The sequence below is a fragment of the Acanthopagrus latus genome, chromosome 3, assembly GCF_904848185.1.
Source record: "Acanthopagrus latus isolate v.2019 chromosome 3, fAcaLat1.1, whole genome shotgun sequence".
Taxonomy (NCBI): domain Eukaryota; kingdom Metazoa; phylum Chordata; class Actinopteri; order Spariformes; family Sparidae; genus Acanthopagrus; species Acanthopagrus latus.
The window spans coordinates 3,362,636-3,383,137 of record NC_051041.1 but is presented as its reverse complement, the minus strand read 5'-3'; the positions used below and the strand labels follow the sequence as shown (position 1 = coordinate 3,383,137).

The window sequence follows — 20,502 nt, the reverse complement described above, 5'->3', positions numbered from 1 at the left end:
GGTACTTTTATTGAGTAAATAGGTGTTTCGATGTTGTTTTTCAAATGTAGCTAAGAGGCTTTGATGTTTTAGAATGTGATATCAAAGCTGCTGAAGTGTCCAGCAACATTCTGAAACATCTGAGCTGTTCTGTGGCTTTGATCTCAAAAGTTTACAGCAGCTTTACATTTCATCAACATTTCATTAACTGCAGGAACGTCTTCACCGAGCAGCATACTAACCAGGACAGGAAGAGCAACAGCTGAGCCAGCACCAGCCTCAGAACAATACAGTGACTCTCACCAAGGAAGTGATAACCAGAGCATGGGTTCAGATTTAAAGCGGTTATTGAACTTAAGGCTAGTGTCATTGAGAGACAAGCTAGAAGCGCTGGTGAAATCATTTTACGATATGGATGAACTGAAGGACAAGCCAAGTGAGTCCTGGGAGGACGACAACCAGCGTCTGAGCAATGAAGAGGAAATAACTGCTTTGGAGTCAGAGGAGAACATCATGCTTGAAAATCAGAAGGGAAGAACTATTTCTGTTTGAGTCAAAGGAAATAGAAGAGGAAGAAGCCGCTGTGTTTTTTGAGGCTGCACAAATAAAGTTGAGAGGTCGACGAGAGAAGCGCAGACACGCTGCAGCAGAGTATCAACCAAAGTCATCAGGACAGAAGAAATCACTGTGAAAAGATTTACTTGGTGGTTCATGAAGAAAATGAGCAAATGATGCCTGGACGTCCAAGTGGAGTTGTTTTTCTGAGTGGAGGGAAGGTGTTCTCTGGTTTCTGTACGGGTTTTCACCGGGTGCTCAAGTCAAGTCAAGTGGAGACAGTCTGACACCCAGCTGAGACTTGTGGAGACTCTGACATGAAAGCGTGTTTCGTTCTTACTCTTCTCCGCTAGCAGCAGGTTCTGTTGTGGCGCTGGTCCAAAAGCAAAACCATTTTTAACTCCGCCAGAGTGTCTCTTTTGGGTCACTTTTGCCGGTCCCCAGCCCGGATAAAGGAGGAGGGTTGGAATTGTGACATTTACAAAAAACAAGCATCAACAGAAGAAAGTTCATTTGTAGTTCTAAACATATTTATGGTGTTTAATTTTATGCACATGACCAATTGTGGACGTCATTTAAGGACTCCGGGCCAGTAGCTACTTATAGCAAGCAGCAAATCATAGCATCTCAAAACAGCACTTGAGTAAATGTACTTAGTTAGTCTACATTCCATCCCCATATAACACATGATGTAGTAAACACTGCTGGAATAGATACTGAATGACAAGCAGATCATGTTTATATGTTAATATAGATGGTCAGTGTTTGGTCCTTCATCCATGTAAACATTATCAACACATTATATCCTCGGCATCCATATTACAACCATTGTGGTGATGAACTGTGTATAAATTCAGGCTGATTGTTTCTGTGCTCAGTGTTCTTTTCATCAAGAATGACAAGAAGTCGACAGCAGAAGGTTTGTAGTTGACTTTATTTTTTAATGCTGCATCACCTGCCTTGTTTAAAAAGGGTCCCCGTTGGACAAAAAGAGAAATCTGTGGTGATCAGGAGGACGTGACCTCCACCATCTGTGGCCGAACACACGCAGGGTTTCTGATGCTTTATCACCCTCAAGGGGGCTCAAGTGGAATTACACAAATCTCATGGAGTTCCTCTGATTTGTTAGTATCAATGAACAATTTCATCTAAGTGAGTGTTTAGTTAGAAACATGCAGTGCTACATTCTACTCACTACTTTTTAAATATACATTATATATATATAATTTTGAATTTTGACTTAAAATGTAATTTTCTTCATCAAGGTTTTTCTTCTTAAATTGGTGTGAAAACTGAACATTACACATTTAACTGATCACTGTGTTGGTAAAAAACATCATTAGTGTATAATCAAATGAATATAAATTAATCTGATGATTTAGGTTGAATAAAACTACACAACATCCCCAGAATTCCCCCCCAAAAAAGAGATTTAACTGTCTGCTAAAAAAAACCACCACAACATCCAAACTGTTTTTGAAATTGTATTTTTATTGTTTCAATTCGGCATCATTCTTACCTGTAATATTAAACAACACATAGTGATGACCTCACACAGGCATTACATTAAAGTACAAGACACGTAAAAGCAACAGTTGAAATTGAGCATTAGTGTGAATTCAGTGATTCAGCATCTTATTTTATTTTCCTCTCTGTTTTCATCCTCATGTGTCTCTGAATTCTGTATTTCTGCAGACAGAAATAGAAATAAATCATGTTGTATTTTGCCTCTAATATCAAACATGTTCATAAAGTGTGTCAGGTTTATTTTCCTGCTGCATTTGATAAAATTCAGAAATAAAAAGATGATGTTTTTCCTTCACCAATCACCCAAAACTGACCTAAAAACATGGGAGTTAAAGCAGGAAGTCGTCCCTTTCCCCCCCTCACACTCAGTGTTTCATTTCTAATCTGACGTATTGGACTATAGAGACAAAGCAAAGCAAATATGTCACCCTCCAAAATTTCTAACCTGCACTGTGTGTGCATGTGTGGCTGCATGTGTGTGAGTGCCGTGTGAGGGATTAGCCTCAGTGTGTGTCCACCAGTGATTAGCCTGGTCAGTGGGCCTGTTGTGCATTCACTCAGGCCATTAGCATATTAATGCAGCCTCGCTCTTGATCTCCCCCCCACCCTCTCTCTCCCACTCTCCCTCTCTCCCTCGCTCTTTCTCTATACGTATTTCCCAGACCGAGTTGTCGCTTCCTGCAGCTTCAATCTATAAATATCACCAATTTACGCCACTCGTGCTGTGAGGCAGCGGACTATTTCACCACACAGATTTCAAGGAGCGCCGGTTGTCTTTTTCCCTCCAAAAATGTCCTCTTGTCCTCCTCTCTGTCCTCTCTGTCCTCTCTCTCTCTGTCCTCTCTCTCGCTCTCTGTCTGATCTTTGCCTTCTTTTTCATCCTGTCTCACTCCTTTTTTTCCCACCACCTCATTCAAATCCTTTACTTTCTCTCATTTTCCCCTTTCTTTCTCCAAGTCTGGCCCCCTGAACTTTGTCAAACACAGGAGAAAAAAAACCACACACACACACTGAGGCAAACACAGAGAGGGTAAGCACACACACACACACACACACACACACACACACACACACACACACACACACCTCCCTACCTACATTCATTCTCACTCTTTTTTCTGTCACTCACTCCTTCTTCCACTGCAAATTTAGCAAGGCCCTCTCTAGACTGCTGCCGGTGCTGGAGTGCGAACCGGACACATTCAACTGTACTTAACATGTTGAGAGCTATTCAGGCCTTTCTGCTCCACAGACAGACTCTAACCCCATTTTCCAAAATGGGATACCCCCTGATCTGCAGCACCAGGCTTGTATGAGCGCTGGACTTTGCACCTGAGCAAAAGAAACTGACAAAAAACTAAAAAAAACTAAAAAAAAAAAAAAAGATTGGCAATGGCGGGTCAAGCATCAGGTTGAAACTCACAAGAAAACTCACATGAAAAAGTTTTACGATATCTATCTTTCGCATTAAAATAAATTGTGAAGGATTCTGTTGCAGAATCTGATACTGAGTCTTGTGTTTTTGTTATTTGCCGAATAAGTTAATCGTCTTTCTCTTCACGTCTCTCTTGGCTGCCGTCCACCTGCTGCCTGTATTTGGTGACATAATGTTTCAGACCAATCATGATATTAATTATTCATCAGCCTGTCTTGTAAAACCATGGTTGCCCTGTAAAAGCAGAATTTCTCCAAGCGTTCGTCTGCCCACCTGAGTTGACCCGAAGAGCAGAGATGTTCATTTTTATATTTTGTTGTTCTGTAACAACTAAAAGCTTTGAACAGAGAGCTTCTACAGCCACAACTCTGCTGGTTTTGTTCTGGTTAAAAAAAAAAAAGTTCATTGACCTCTAAAATTGTCAAGAAAGGTTCGTCCAGGCTTTACATTTACATAAACACACACTCTCCCTCTCCTCAATATCTCCCTCTTTCTGTTTGTCTTTCAGTGTCTCTCACTCATCCACCCACAGAGCAGAGTTTCATCCCGTCCGTGGTGATCCGTCCCTCGCTGATGCTCAGAGGTCAGGGGCGTGATGTCCATCCACAACTCCTGTTTTCACAAAGGCAGACGCAAGAATTGCGTTTGGACAATCAGCTCCGGACCTCCGTCTCTTTCTTCGTCATCGGCACGTTCTCATACTCACACAAACTTTTTCATGGTCAGGTGAACAGCCTGGCTTGATTTAAAGTTTCTGAAGGCAGTTCAGCTTTACATCACCAACTTCAGAGAGTGGATGGTGCGATTCCATCCAAATATCACCTCTCATCCTCCTTTTGCTGGTCAGTATCAGCGCAGTGTTTGACCCCCAGCTGGCCACAGGTCAGTGCCTACGGATGGACAAGAAGGAAAGGATGGTCAGACCAGAACAGAGGAATGAGCGGGAAGGCAGGGAGAAAGGAAGAGGAGAAAAGAGAGAGGGAGAAAAAAGCTCTAACTCAAGCTTGTCCTCTGTGTGGTGTGACACCATGATGAACGAAGGGGTCACCACCCGGGGGCAGGCCCGTCCAAAAGGAGCCGGCGATGTGACCCTCTACAAAAGAAGAAGTGGGTCCCCCAACGGTCACACAGATCAAAGAAGACAAAAGCCTGAGATGATAACTCAGCACAGCAGTGGAGCGCATTATTATGAGACGCATGAGCAGCAGCGGTAGTAAATTTAACTGAGTTGGAGACAAGAGGGTGGAGCAGGGGGGGAGAAAAAAAAACCTGAAAATGAAAAAGTAAAGCTCTGACTCGCCCTAATCTGATTTGCCGTATGCAACATTTTATCTTTAGCTGATTCGCTCCGTGAGGTGTTTTCTCTTTCTGTGGGAGCCCGTCTTTATCCAAATGATGTGGTCTTTGGTGAGGCCTGGCCTATTCATGGGAACCCCATGTGCTGTGTGCCCACCATTGAGGTGCAGAGCAGCATGGCCACAAAGGATGGCAGCGTTTCAGAGAGGGTCCTTTCCTTACAGATAAAGTCTCTGTGCAGAACAAAGTTTACACTTAGATCACAGAGCCAGTAACTCCACCACGTAGTTCAAGAAGTAAAAAAGAGAAAAGGCTTGTTATCTCAATGCTGGAACACAAATGTCTTTTAATACTTATGATTATCAGTAAACATTAGACTTTGCTCTTCTTAAGGAAAGTGAACTATAAACGTTCTGTCATGAATGCCAGTGAGACGTGATGGTTAAAACTTTTTTCCCAGTAAAAAATAAAACTTTGCAATAAAATTTGCTAACCATCTATATTTAAATCATGTTTATTCTATGTTATGAATAAACATGTTAAAAATAAAATAGTATTCTCAATGTTCCTGACAGAAACAGATCCCTCTTCACCTCCTGCTGGTCCTAAAAGAGGCCTAGAGGCCTGAACTCAGCTGGTTCACACTTCTCCTCAGGTGCTGCCACCACACAGGCTACTGGAGCCCGTTTCAAAAAGACCTGTCGTGTTAAAAAGTAAAAAAAGAAAGAAAAAAAGGGTGTAATATCTAAATTTACATCAGTTAATATGAGCTTAAAGCAATGGAAAATAAAAAAATGGGACAAGAGAAAGACAAAAGCACAGTAGTGCCCTGTATCTGGACCCTTTGGGGCCTAAAACCTGTTTTAAGAATTACTGCAAAAAGCACATGACAAAGTCCCTCTGAGCTGCAGAGGATTCATCCTTACATGTCGGACAGGCGTCCTCGCCTCTCATTCTTCCTCCCTCAGTTCTGGGTCGAGTTTTAGCTGCATCGCTGTCGACGTCTGGCCGCACTTGTCCTACTTCTCCATCTTTCATTCTCGCCGCCTCTGCTGCCTCTGATCCTGCGTCCTTCTCCCTCTCCTTCTTCAACCCTTTCTGTCCGGCCCTCCCTCTGCCTTTACATTTCCTTCGCCCTCTCTCAATTTCCCCGCCCTCTCTCTCTCTCTCTCTCTCTCTCTCTCGCTCTCTCTCTTCCTCTCCTCATTTCATGCAGTGCTGGGGTTACCTAAGAGACTGGGCCTCAATGGAGAAAATCTCCTTTGGTACAATGAACTGGGTGAGAGGCAGAGGGGAGGAGGGGGAGAGAGAAGGGGTGGGTTGGGGGGGGGGCAGGGTAGGATGAGGGGGTATTGGACACAGGAGGGGAGGGAAGGGTGAGGGGGGGTGAGTGAAACTAGAGGGAAAGATAGTGGGATGCAGATGCATGCAGGGATGGATGGGGGAAACGAAATCCCAAAAATTGAATAAGTGGCTTCGCTTGTGTGATTTCGCCTCAATGGTCAGTCTTTTGGCGGTCGCCTGTGGAGCCCCCCTCTCCCCCACCTGCTCCCCAGTCAGCCCAGTGGGTTTAACTTAAAAAAAACCACACACACACACACACACACACACACACACACACACACACACACACACACACTTGAAGAATAAAATATAAAATTGCTTAAAGAGGACAAAGCTTTGTCTTTACATTCATTGAAAAATTTAACTATTTATTTCCCCCCCCCTTTTTTTTTTTTTTGCTCAACCGTTTGAGACAAAGTTGAATCTTAACAGCCGTGAAATGGGAGACCTCTGTTGTGTCAGCGGTCGCCATTTTGTTTGTTTACTTGTTTGTTTGCGCTCTGCAGGGAGTGCAAGATGAGACCCGGAGGATCAGAGCTGTCTTTACAAAGACAAGTGTGTTTCGACAGCATAAACCCTTTCTCCCCCTGCACGGTGCGGACCCCTTTCAGCACCAGTAATTACGCTATCCCCCTTTAATCTATTCACAGTGTCTGTCCGAGAGGTGTTCCCCACAGAAGGGGACAAAACACACACAACCTTGTTTAGAGGTTAGTTACTGATTAGCGCCAAAACTGTTGCAGTTCATTTTCCTGCTGCACCTTATTGAGCTCCTCAGCGATGCCATTCAAGTCACCGTTTGTCTCCGAGTTAGCAAACAGAGCCCCCGCTGCTCAGCTCTGTGTCTTTACAACTGTCCCCCCAGCAGCTTTTCTCATCAGAGGATGTGAGAAAACAATAGGGCTAATAAAAGAAGCAGAGAGATAATTACAGCACGCCGATGAAGTTAGTGCTCCTACGCTGCCAACCATAAATACCAGCAGTGTGAAATGGGATATGTGGGTGACTTTGGGGTGTCTTTTTAGGCGCTGTCTTGTGCCAATAATGGTAACTTATTCTTATTCCCGTGTATGTCCTGTGTACATGCCAGGGTGAATCTGGGATTTCTGTGTTAATGACTCTATCAGGCCCTGATACCCAGAGGCCCCTGCTGAGGGAGTGGATCCAAGGGGATTGGGGTGTTAGAATGTGGCACAGGAGGTGTCAAAGTTGGGTTGGGGGCGCTGTGCACGAGTCCAAGAGTGTGTATGTGTGTGAGTCAGGGGGGAGGGAGGGAGGGAGGAGGGGGTGTTTCGGGCAGATTGTCCATGGTGCTCACCCCTCCGGGCGGGGCTGAATGAAGTTATTTCCAGGCCCCAGTCCATCTGTTACCGTGGCAGCAGCAGTGACCAAGGTGTTGCCATGGCGAGGTGGACACAAAAAGGCGTGGCGTGGGAACGGGTCCAGGGGTCAGGAGTGAGGGTCAGGGGGTCAAAGGTCACAGCCAGCTGGACAGCACACAAGAGGAGGCGAGGGTGAGAAAAGAAGGAGGGAAGGTTTGGTTTTCTTTCTCCTTTTCGCCCTTTCTTCTCCAGGTTTCTGCCCGGGAGGGAGACGTCCGACAAGTGGACACCACTGGACATTAACATTGAACTGGGGCGGTGAGATGAAATAGGGAGGGGGGGGTTGCAGAGGGTGAAGGGGAGTGAGAAGGGCCATGGGGTTCACAGAGAGGGGCCCCCAAAACGTCCAGGCTCTGGGAGGCTCGCCTGTATTAGACCTCGTACCTACTGGTGTCTAATCGTGCATAGCATTTGACAGGCAATTGACTGTGGTCAGTGTTCACGCAAACGCATTGAGAGGCCGAAGACGGCTGCATGTGTGTGTGTCTGTCTGTGTGTGTGTGTGTCTGTCTGTGTGGCCGCCGCCTGCACTTTAGCCCGACAAGTGATATGAAGAGGAAACAAAGGCCATTCGACAACATTTCATTACGCTCATTTTAATCTCAGACAATAAGACGAACTGAGAGAAGCCAATGAATCATCATGGGAAAACACATTTTATAAACATTTTGTTGCATCTTGTGTCTTTTGCTTTAACGTGACTGTTATGTTCAGTTAGACACTGATGTTTCCTGATGCACTGATTGGAGACTTGATAGGAAACATTAACACTGCTGAGAATCATTGAGGATTTGTGAAAAATAAGACTTTTTTTTATAGAGATGAATATATAAGTTTGAAAAAAACAAAACTCAAAGTTAATCAAAGGATAAAAATGAAGGTTAAGATTGAAAAGTCCTGGTCAAAATGTCGAATGAAAGATATGAAGAGTACAAGATTTTATTTCATGACTTAATCTTCAGGTGTTTTATGGACTGCACAGGTTTTAGCCGTGCAGCTCACCTCTCACCTCTTACACCTGACCTCAAACAGAAGTCAGAATTTAGAGATTATAATGCAGAAAGAGATGCTCGAGGTAATTCAAAATCCACATTGAAGTTGTTTCAGTGTTCTGATGTTGTTTAGAGAATAAAGTTTATTGTAAAATTTGAGGTATCTCTGCAAAAAATGTGTGTTTATCAGCCGATATATTGATATCAGAATTTTTTACTCCCTAATACTGGTCTGAGGTATAAAGGTTTGCAACATTTAATACATTTTCAAAATAACTCCAAGATTGCATAGATAAAAATATTCCCATATTTGGTTTATTAGTCATCGTTATCAAGTCCAAATATCTAAGATGTGAGATGAACTCCAGGCCTACTACTGTACAGGTTTTGTATAGATATGACAACATTTTTTTAATTGTGTGATTATTGTTATGTAATGATTCATTTCTAGCAGTTTGACTGGACTCAGATGCCTGCAGAGTTGTCAGATGTCAAATATTAAAAATAGAAACATTTATTTATTTTTTTGAAGGACACTTCTACGCATTAAATGTCTTATTGCTGTGAGACGTTCCAACCGTACAAAACAACCCAACAACAATCAAATGCTCTCTGGATTGAAAGATAAACTTGAACCTGACACACAGGTGGAAGTTGAGGTTTTTCTGAACGTGGCAGCAGTGAGATTGAAACGTCCACCTGCCCCGTAGCAAACCCAAAGAGACGGCAAACCTTGAGCCGCATCACTGGATAACACATTATGACAACGTGGATAAGAAGTTGCTTACAATGCAATTACACACACAAGAACACACACATAGACACGCACACATACGCAGAGCAAACACACGGGGCCCCCTTGGACTTTAATAGTTTGGGGGATGAAGGGAGTGCAGGATCCATACTCCTCCACAGCCCGCAGTAATAGGATTAGGAGCAGCCTCGGGAGGACATGGCAGGCCAAGTCCAACGCTCCGTTTGACACCTTTTGTCCACAAGCCCCGAGACGCAGATCACAGCAAAAGGATGAGGGACAAAAGCTTTTGAACATTGTGTTGTAGCTACAAATATACCCTGATGGGAGAGCGCTGAGCTCCAAGTTCCACCGCAGAAAAAATGACCAGACAGCCAGTTTGACAACTCAATCAATCTGTGAGCGGAAAAACCTGCGTTTCTCCTCGAAAACCAATAAGATGTCTTGTTCTTTTAGGTTTAAAGTTTTAGATACAAAGATTTCAGTGACTAAGGATGAAAATGATCATGTGAAATAAAATATTCGAAACTTCAGAAACTTTTATTTTGCAATTCACTTCAGGATGTTTACTGAGAAAGTTCTATTGATAAAACAAAGTATTTTCTTAACTTTCTCAGAATTTGTCTTTTTTTTTTTTACTTTCATTGTAAAAGATCGCAACATAACAAAAATGTTTCCATGCTGATCCATAAAATAAAGAGAAAACAATTGTATTATAATCTTGTAATATTATAGCAGTGGTGGAATGTAACTATTTACTCAGGTACTGTAATCTGAGGTACTTTTAATCAACTTTTGCTACTTTATACTTCTGTTCCACCACATTTTGGAGGCAAATTGTACTTCTACTCAATTATACTGCATTTACTTAGTTACTTTAGTTACTGTTTACTTTGGATGCTGCGTCAGAGGAAAGTGGTGCATTGCAGGTTTTAGCCGTTAACCGATACTTAAGTACATTTAATATCAGATAGTTTAAAATTGTAAGTCAAGTACTTGATCTGCACAGGGCTTTAACTTTTACCTAGTAATGTTTCAACAAGATTTCTTTATTTTGACTCAAGAATGACTTTTGGGTACTTTGTACATGTGGGATATTTAAGAGTTCTTATTTACTGAAGGTGACTCTCGTTTCTTTGCCTGCTTTGTTTCTTCGGTGGTTCGTTCAGCTCTTTACAAACGGTGCAGAGTCTGTTTGTTCCAGACACACCAGAAACTTCCTAAACACCTGAGGAGAGTCATACCACATCCCAAACGACAAATACAACCAATTTATTGACTGTAAGTTGGAGCAAAATGTCTAATATCAACTGTTTAAAGGTAAAAATAATCATAACAGATTTTCTCCAAACTGAATATGAAAGATTTTGCCTGATACTGATTATTATAAATTATTTTCTTAATTTTTTTCTCTTAGAAAATAAATCAGCTGTTAACTGTTAACAGGAAAATACAAATGTGAATTCAACACTTGTGCTTGAGAACAGTAATTGTTCTCTGGAGCTGCTTGTGTTTTCTGGTGCAGGTAGAGACTGTTGAACATTAATATTAGTGATGGAAAAACTCCTCATTCCTAATAGTATCAAGATCAAACAACCTCCATTGTCCTCATAGCTGTCATTGCTTTCGTTTGAAAAATAAAGAAGCAATAATTGGATTTTATTTTCTCTAACATTGATATTCAGGCGGTTCTGCTGCACGGAGAGCCGGCAGCAGCTCGTCCTCGCTTCGTGCCATTATTGACATTCCCAACGATCTCCTCACATCCCGTGCCATGGCGAGGTGACACAGAGATTCTCTGTCCTCTCCCTTCCCAGTGCACTCTGGGAGAGCCACCAAAAGCAGTTTTACGACCAAGAGCTGCCGACGCTCACTTCCTGCCAAGAAGCAGCGAGACGAGGTTCAAAGTGATCAGCGGCACACATACCAACACACGTGCAGGGAGGAACACACATAAACACTTCAAGACACAAACCCTGGCATGTGTGTGCTAAGATTTACTTTTGGATGCATTCATACTCTCAGACTTTATGTGTAAAACCTGAGCTTTAGTGTGTTTTTTCTTTTGCATAACCTATAGAAATGTGACTGAAGTACAGCCAACAGGTGGATGTAACAAGTCCATGCCTGTTCTGAGCTCTGTCATAAGGCACAAAGACCTCCGGCAACGACAGGAAGCTTCTAGTCTGGCTGCATAAAGAGCTGAAAGTTAAGTTAGTGATTGTTTTTACGTCTATTTCCACACAGGCCGCATCAACGAGTCAGACACATGATAAGGAATTAGGCATTTATAGCAAATGTTTCCAGTTGGATTTAGCAGTAAACTGAGGAGGTCTTAAATGATCTGAGCAGTTTAGTCCATAAAACAGGAGGCAGGGGTGGAAGGAGGTGCAGCTCATTGTTCCAACGCCCCAAAACGTCCCACTGGATAGAAAACCCTGATGTCCAACAACCTGTTAACCTGAAAACAAACAGCCATTGCTCTGAAAATACAAACTGTTCCATGACTGATGGCTCTGTCCATGGTGCTGAATCAGCTGTTTTTTTTGTTTACATTTGAGTTATTTTACTTTTAAAAATGTTTGATATCTTTTCCTGATATTACTTCAGTTGAAGCAGCATGCAGCTTGCCTCCACTTTCAGTCTGTCTGCTGCCAGAACAAGTCGCAATACTGCCCCTGTATCGGACACGCAGACAGGAACGTGACAAAAAAGTCTCATTTTCTCATCAAAACTAGACGTTTTTTGTCATTTGATTACAGCACAGAAATTTAAAGCAGCGAGAAGGAAACTTTTATCCGTGTTGATTCTGAAGACCCCCGTGGACAAAAGTGGTACAAACACCACCGGCTGTTTGCAGGATGCATGATGAGCGTTAAGAAAAACTAGATAAGAAAAAGCCGTTTTCACAGGTGGTCTTGTTTGTTTATATACACTCGGTCATATAGAGGCATCAGGACCACATTTACACTGTTTCATAGCCAGTTAAAAACTCTGTATAGTCCCTTTAATCACAGAAGCTACTGTACATACACAAACACATGACCTCAGTGCACATTTATCTTACTTACTGCTCTGATCCACATTTAAAGCATTAAAACCGTCTCAGATGCCTCTTAACGCTGAGCCATGTTATCACACTGAGCTGATGAGCAGGTTCTCCTATAAACCTGCTGTGGTTGCTGGGAGATACATGTTGCACCTACAAAACCTTGATTATCTCGGGTGGATTGCAAATGATTGACTGACTGATTCAGGGACCGTTCAGGACAAAGAGAAAGAACCAGGATTTTTTGTTCTCACTCTCTTTATCTAGATTTTGAGGGACATTTCTTTGACAATATGATGCAGATCCGAATATAAAACCGGTTCAAACTGACGATCAAAATGTTTTATTTGATATTTGAGGTATGTAGTCTACTGAGGACCCTTCTAGATGTTAAATCAAATCAAATGAAACACTGTCAGTACTTCTGAAGAGGGCGCTTTACAAGTTTTAGCCAAAGCAGATGCAAATGTGCCTAAAACAAACCTTAAATTGTTTTTTCACTGCTGCGTTGACATACAAACATACTATATATACTTTGTGGGGAAAAAACTGTCAGTACAGTTGTCACATTTCAGTTATTTACTGAAATTAGTTTCTGCATGTACACAAGCCTATGTGTCGATCAGATACCAAAGTCCTGTCCTGTTTTCTTTTACAGGAGCCGATATTCATAAGGTGACTTGTGTAGCTGCACATCCACAACATAACATCCATACAGGGTTTGTAGTATAGCTGAAATAAGAGAGTCGGTCACAGGAGGGGAAACGTGGTGTCTGTACATCTCTAGTGAAAATGATACAAACTGATTTTATGGCTTCTATCAGATGTGAAACATTTAACGTTTCAAATATTTGCTTGATGAACTTACTGCACACATGACAAGTGTGTGCAATAGGTGCAATACACTAATTAAATCCTTACAGACTGAAATATTACTATTTTCAATGTCAAATTCTGGATGTCACACTTATGAGCATGTTGTATCTCACCAAATATCAAACCTGTTCACATTCTACCAGCAAGTTCTGGTGGATTTTTTTAATAGCACTGCTGTCACATCCTTATTTTTTCATTGTGTGTGATAAGCTCAAGATGTTGGTTTAAACTTCTTGACATGCTGATGAAGAGCCTGATGAATCAATGAGAGCCATGAAAAAAGGAGGGAAATGGCCTGAGATGTCTGAATTGATTACAATTGAAAAGCTCCAGAGAAAGGGAAACCTTAATTTAAAGGCGAGGGCGTGTTGTGTCTAAAAGGTTGCAGTGAAAAAACTGTGTGTGTGAGAAAGTTTTTAAAAAAAAAGAGCGGTGCATGTGATTATTGGACGAGGACCGGACAGGGGCCAGGCAGGGCAGCACGCAGACAGACGACGAGAAAGAGACATTTACCTTGAACTCCAATCGGCCCGTCTCTGGGGCGGGGTCAGGTATTGTAGCCGGGCCTGACAGGGTCAGGAGGGGACCAGGGGGGGAGACGGGGAGGCGGTTTGGGAGCAGGGACTGAGCCTGCCCCCGGGGTCGTGGGGCGCTACCCCCGTGGGGGGCCAGAGGCTGAAGGGGCAGTGGGGGGAGGGAGGGGAGGTATTGGCAGATTTTCATGGGGTGCAGATGCTCAATATGCAGATGTCTAATCGAATTGTGCGACGATGAATTGGTTCCCCTCCTGATTTGCATCGGGACAATCCCTGGTAGTGGCTCAGGGGTCAGCGGAGTTCCCCTGGACGAAATGAGCAGCCGGCTGCAGACGCCCCCGAGAACGTGTGAACTTGAAGTAGACTTTATTCAATGACAAGGATACTGATTGATTTAAATTTCTGTCTGTCTGTCTGGGAGTGCATCTGACATCTGTCATTCCAGTGAAGATGTTATTTCTCAGCCTGAAATGGACAAAACATTCATTGTTTGGGTGTTTGGCCTGAACTTTAAGTTCGAGCTGCTCCAAAAGTCTAGTGACTGTGAAAAAACCTAAACAAGACATCTTAAAAGTACCATCATTAAAACAAATACCTTACTTAATAATCTGATTAAAAGTTCAGACATCACAAAGATCCAATCAGATCTGACATACTGAGTAAAGATTCATGTTAAAAACACTTTAAAGCCGAGACTGGCAGGTCAATGTTTTTGTGTTCAGTTCAACTTGAATATGGTAAGTGATGCCGAACTGCTTATTTTGTTAGAATTCAGTACATAGTGTGTTGAACAGGATTTGTAACAAGCAGCCAGTTTGCAGCACTCAGATTAAGCTATAAACTGAGACATAACCTGGTTTAATATGACCTAAACCAAAAAACACCAACAACCAAACCAGAACAAGAAGCTCTGATGATGTGTGATTGTCTGTGTTGTAGATTTCTGATGTTCAATAATTTAATATATTAATATTTTATTCCTATTTAAATTTTACTTCATGAAATAATGTTGCAATTTCTGTAGTCTGTTTTTAAATGTATTTTTTTCCCCAAATTCACCTTCATCTGTTAGTACATTTCATTATAATGAATTTTAAGGTATGAATGATTTCTGACAGCTTTAACATCAACTGTGTTCTGTTTGTAATCCAGATGAATTGCAACTCAGGAAGCTGATTTAAAGACTTCAGATGAGGAAGTTCAATTGAAATGGAATTTAAAGGAATTAAATGTTAATTTCTGTAAAGTTTTGAACCCTCTTGAGCTCTCTGACATCAAATCATTTACAGTTTGCAGATGACCACCACCAAAGTCATTACAGATCTGCCTGGAAACAAAACTGTTTGTGCAGCAACATAATCTTAAATTATGGAGTGGAAACTCAAATACTGACATCAAACCTCACATCGAGTGTCACAGCTCATCTTTAACTTGTTGATTTGATCGGCCACAGAGAGGAATCGACCGATACTGTTCTGCTGTTTGTAATATTAAAGTATTAAGGAAACCTTTTGAATCTCTGGAGGTGTGAACACTCTCATACATTTCTAACTTGTGTTGCTCTCTAGTGGTGACAGAGGAGAAGACAGTCTGAGTCCAAACATTCAGTCCTCACACGTTTCAAACTAAAGAATATTTCTACGCCTGTGTGTCACCGCTGTTCTGTGGACCTCTACATGTTCAAAGACCTTCTCTTTACATTCATGTAGTTATTATAAACATTTGTGTGAAGTATGTTCATATGAAAACACATAAGAATACAAGAGAAAAAAAAACACTTGCAGTATGTTTTAATGCTTATAGTATATGCACATTTATGCAGACACTGAATTTATACTATATATATTATACAAAATACAATAACTATATTATTACCATGAACTTTAAAGTTGTTTTAAGTCAATTCTCTGCACCTCTTCAATGTTTATTGCAATTCACTCCTGTAGACTCAGTTGTTCAAAGAGTTCAGAGATTTAGTGAGGAGCAGTAAGGTCAGCAAGGTCCACTAATCCTGAACTGAACCAACACAGTGTGTTAGGGAATTAATTAAATTATTTAAAAAAATAAAAATAAATCACACAGTTCACCGTTACACCACCAGGGGACGCCAAACTGTTACCCATGACCATGAAATTTATTGACACAGAAGACAAAACAAGGCAATTTTACAGACGTGTTACATACATACAGAAACATATATAAGATACAAGAATATAAAACATAAGAAGAGAAAGAATGAAACAAGAACAAATCCAGTCCAAACACAACGTGTGAGCTTGAAGAGCAGCAGAGGTCCTGATCAGTCCGGGACTTGAACCCATCACTTTTGTATCCTCTTGTCTACCTGTAACCTGTGCACTTAAGAAGAAAATAGAAATACTGGCAAACAGTTTTCTCATATTGTTGGTTAAAGGAGTTATTACAAGCTGTCGTGACATCTGGTGACCTGTAAGAGATACAACGACATCAGTAGAACATCCAACCTGGTGTGGCCTGTAAAAGAAAGCTCACAGCAGGCAGTTTATCATCAGTGTCAGGAGAAAAGATCTGTTAAATATCGTGAAAATCCGATGCAACACAAATGGATCAGCAGCACCTGTCGTCCATCAGAGGGCAACAGAACCTGCAGCCAGATCTTCAGGCTGACTGTTGAAGGAAATTCCCATCTGAGCGTTCAGCTAATCTGATTCCCCTCTCACCTTACCGCTAAAAACACAGGCCATGTCCGGGGTTACAGAGTTCATTAGTCACTGTGGGATTATTGTAACCTGCTGCTCCACAGCAACTGCAGCAGAGCAGCTACAGCAAGTACTTGGATTGATTATAGTCACTGAAACAGTAATCAGAGTAAGAGAAATCAGGTCAGATGGAAAACTGTTTAATTTAACAGACCATTAAATAGATTTGGTGTGGTTACACAGATTTGCTGTAGATGATGATGAAAACTTTACACTTTAAACACAATGAACAGAGTCTTTTGTTGGGAGCTAAGTACAATCACTCAAGTACAGCACTGGTTTGAGGTACTTTTCTTGAGTTCAGAAGCAAATAATGTACTTTATTCTCCACTACATGCATTTGTAACTTTACTTACTGGTCACTTTGCAGATTTAGTCTAATGATCCAACATATAATCAACAAATAATTGATATGATAAAAGTTTATTGGTCCCAGAGGGGAAATCCACAGGCCACCCAGCAGATGAAAGATAAAAAGTACCAGTGTCAGTGTTAAAATGATTAACACATTAATAAATATAAACTCATGGACAACAACAAAGGAAGAGAGAGCCTTGAAAGTGGCCTATTGACTAACTTTAATTAAACCAATATTAAAAGGTTTCCATTCTTGCTCAAAAAGTATAAAATCAAAGCCTTTATATGACCCATGCCTCTTTATGTATGTCAACTTTAAACTTTCAAAGCTTTGATTTCCACCTCAAAGTCACAGTTTTCTTCTTTATTGGCTTTATGTAAAAACATGAAGTCTAATCTCTTTGTGAGACCCAGTTTGACTCGTTGTCCTGGTCTGACAGCCCAGTGGATCTGACCTCAGCTGCCCTGACATGTCAAATCCCCCTCCATGAGGTGAACCAAGTGGATTAAAACCTGACTACAGTAAACAGGTTCTCATTCGCCCTTTTTTATTTTATTTTTTTATATGACTAAGATTTTATCAGCGCTCGGGTTCTTTACTAAATACTCATCATGGACTCAGTGTCGCGGTGTGAACCCCGTCCACCCACCACTGACCGATCGTCTCGTGAGCAGGGTATTCCCCTGCAGACACTGTTTGTACTGCTGGTAATGAGATTATGAGCACACTTAGCATGTTTTCACTGGCCTTGTTTTGGATACTTGCAGGTGAAGTCGGGCCATTCACTTCAGAGATGTCAAATTCTAAATGTCGTGTATTTATCAAAATGCTTGTTTCATGAATAAAATCAATAAATAGTACTTTATGAACAGTGGATCTCAAGTCACCAGACTTCAGGACTTCTCTACCTGCGTTTGTGACAACCATAACATGTATTTTAAGCCAGAACGAGAACTTTTCCTGATCCTATCCAAGTTTTCTTTTTGCCTAAACCTAACCAGAGTGTTAGCACCGTTTTACCACAGCCTGACATATAAAAATTGAACCAAAAGAAATGTAAACGTGGATGTATTGGACTTCTTTAATGGGCAAATGACAAAATCGGACTGATTCATTTTTCAGTCGGAAATATTGTTTTGATTTAATTTCCATCGATTCCAAAGTAAAAATAACATTTGTTCTGTCCTCAGAACACTCAGACATGTCAGTCATGTGACTCCCTCTGCTGCCTCGTAACACTGGAAACCTTGTTGCATATTAGGGTGTCTAGATTAAACTCTGCTCTTACTGAGAATAGATCTCTCAAGGTCAGGCCAAAGAGCTTTGATAATCAGCTGTGTTGTGGCACTTAGTTTCCATTCCCTGTATCAACCCTCTGTCTGCTTTGCAGTGCTGCCAAATCCTCCTTACACCGCCTAAAATCAGCACCCTCCCCGCTCCCCCATCTCCTTCTGCTCCTCCATTTTAATCTCCCTCCCTCTACAATCGAAGGATGCCCTTTCCTAGAACTCATTTTAAACCCGATTGTAGGTTAAAAGTGGGATTGTGACAGGCGAAGGGTTCCTCTCAAGAGCCAAGGGACAAAAACGTCTAATCCAATAAATCCAGACTCGTTAGTCTGAAGGGAAGATCCCTGTTCTAAAAGAGGAAAGATCTGCATGATAGACGGAAGACAAAACACATTAAGGATCCACCGGAGTGCTTCCCCATTGTTATACGTGTTGTCTCAAGATGAAAAACCTGAGTTATTTGACCCTGAATTTTGAGAAAAGATCCAAAATAGTGTGAACTTTTGGTACAGATAAATTCTTACTGCTAGACTTAAACTTCAGTGGGTGGAGAGAGGAAGTTGCTTTGGGCTCTCAAGAGTCACAAAACGTTTTGGTTGTATTCACTGAAACGCAGTCTTTCAGCTAATATTACTATCTTGGGCTCGAGGCAGACTTGGATGTCATGAACAAAACGCCCGCTGAGGTTCAGGTTGGGCTAAATTATGACACCTGGACTGAAAGAGGTTTGACTGAAAACACAGCAGGAGCCAAGTGAGGCAGCAGTTTTCTTATTGGTTATAATTGGTCTTTTTTATGGGGATGATATCCTGTCTCAGAGTTTAAAGACACATTATTTTACTCTCCAAAGCCTCTGCAGACAGATGGCAAAACCAACCCACCTGTGGAGCCGCAGCCGACGGTGCCAACAGGGAGGCAGGACCTCTGAAGTTAGGCCTCGGCACGTCAGCGGAGGAATTAAGTCGTTTTATTTAAAACAGGGGAGCGATCAGGAGTTTGCCAGGAGAGCTTACTGCGGATGTTCCTCTATACTCGTCTAGTGGTAAAGAAATCTACTGCAGCCATGAAAGCAGTTGTTGTGGAGGATGTCTGCAGGTGCTTATGTCATCTTAATCAGGTTAAATGCATGGACAGTAAACATGCTCAGAGTCAGTTGTTGTTGTTGTTGTTACTGAGATTTGTAATATTATCTAATCGGGGAAAGTTTCTGAGCTAACACCTCTCTCAACAGCAGTCATCCAGAGTTTAGCTGTCATGTTAGATCATCGAAGGTAACTGAACAACTCTGAGAAAACATACAAAAAGTGCAAATATCGGAAACCACTGGTAAAATAAGCAAAACAGATGATTTATAGTAATGTGTAAAACTAATTAAATGAACAGATTCTATATTAACAACAGGGAAGGAAAACAAACATACAAACACAAAAATCTGTCACGTTATTGGTCAGTTTTGATAGAAAGTGCTACATCACCTTCGCTGAACAAGCAAAGAAAATGACTGTGATGGTCAAAGAAAGACAACAACAGGACGCAAACATGCTTTTGTTTGACCTGGCACACACAAACCAAGTCAACACGATAATACACCATGTGAATAATTTCAACTGAGTGAAGGTGGACATGAAGCTAGTGGCAATAAAGGGGCGTCACAGACTGGAGATGTGTCTGGAGGGTGGGACAGAGAGGCAGACGGTGCTTCTCATTTTAAGGCCATGACATACATTATAATTGGCTGGTGGGTGAGGGAGGGGAGAGGGCTGGTCAAAGTGGATAAATACCACCCCCACAACAAAGTCATTAACTCCCAGCCCGGAAGAGTTCAGACATTTAATCCCTGCTTTTCTTTCCACCATGCTCCGCTCAGGTCGTTCACACCTGTACAGTGGCCGTGTCTCTGCATACAGCCTGTGTGCTGGTGTTGATTTGGTTTCTGGTGCGTCTGGTTTGACAGCCGAGCAGATGGTGGATCAGCAGGCAGCGCTCGGTTAAGTGAATTTTACATCTCCCGCTGTACTACTCGCCAACGCTCGCCAGATTCAAACAGTTAAGTCTGTGCCCGAGTGACAGTCCAAGGTAGTTTTGGAAAGGACTCACTTTTACTTTGTCACTTCACTTGATCTGTTTTATTTTTACAGCGGATAAAACCTGCAGCATTCTCGTAATCCGGCAACACGGCAGCGCCAAGTTCAGTCAGCTGACTTGTTTGGATCTGCAGGTCAAGACAGTGGTCAAGCTTCTGGAGAGAGTTTAGTCTGAACTTTAACATGGGCCACATGTACAAACCTCCATCCTCCCCCTCAACATTATTGTATATGTCAAGATTCAGACACAGTAACTGATTAAAAGTACTTAGTATATAACAATAACGATAGTAAAGAAAGAGAAATGC

At 41.8% G+C, this 20,502-nt stretch overlaps 2 long non-coding RNA genes across 3 annotated transcripts; both read left to right on the top strand.

The window, feature by feature from the left end:
* The first annotated feature begins 173 nt into the window (after positions 1–173).
* LOC119014762 lies at positions 174–6,015 on the top strand. Of its 2 annotated transcripts, none has more exons than XR_005073062.1 (3): positions 174–1,658; positions 2,724–3,091; positions 3,214–6,015. It is a non-coding gene; the product is annotated as an uncharacterized LOC119014762 (long non-coding RNA). The 2 variants fall into 2 exon arrangements; XR_005073060.1 differs by having other exon boundaries at positions 4,005–6,013.
* Positions 6,016–10,118: 4,103 nt separating this feature from the next.
* LOC119014785 lies at positions 10,119–11,755 on the top strand. The gene is made up of 3 exons (XR_005073067.1): positions 10,119–10,545; positions 10,950–11,247; positions 11,345–11,755. It is a non-coding gene; the product is annotated as an uncharacterized LOC119014785 (long non-coding RNA).
* Positions 11,756–20,502: the final 8,747 nt, after the last annotated feature.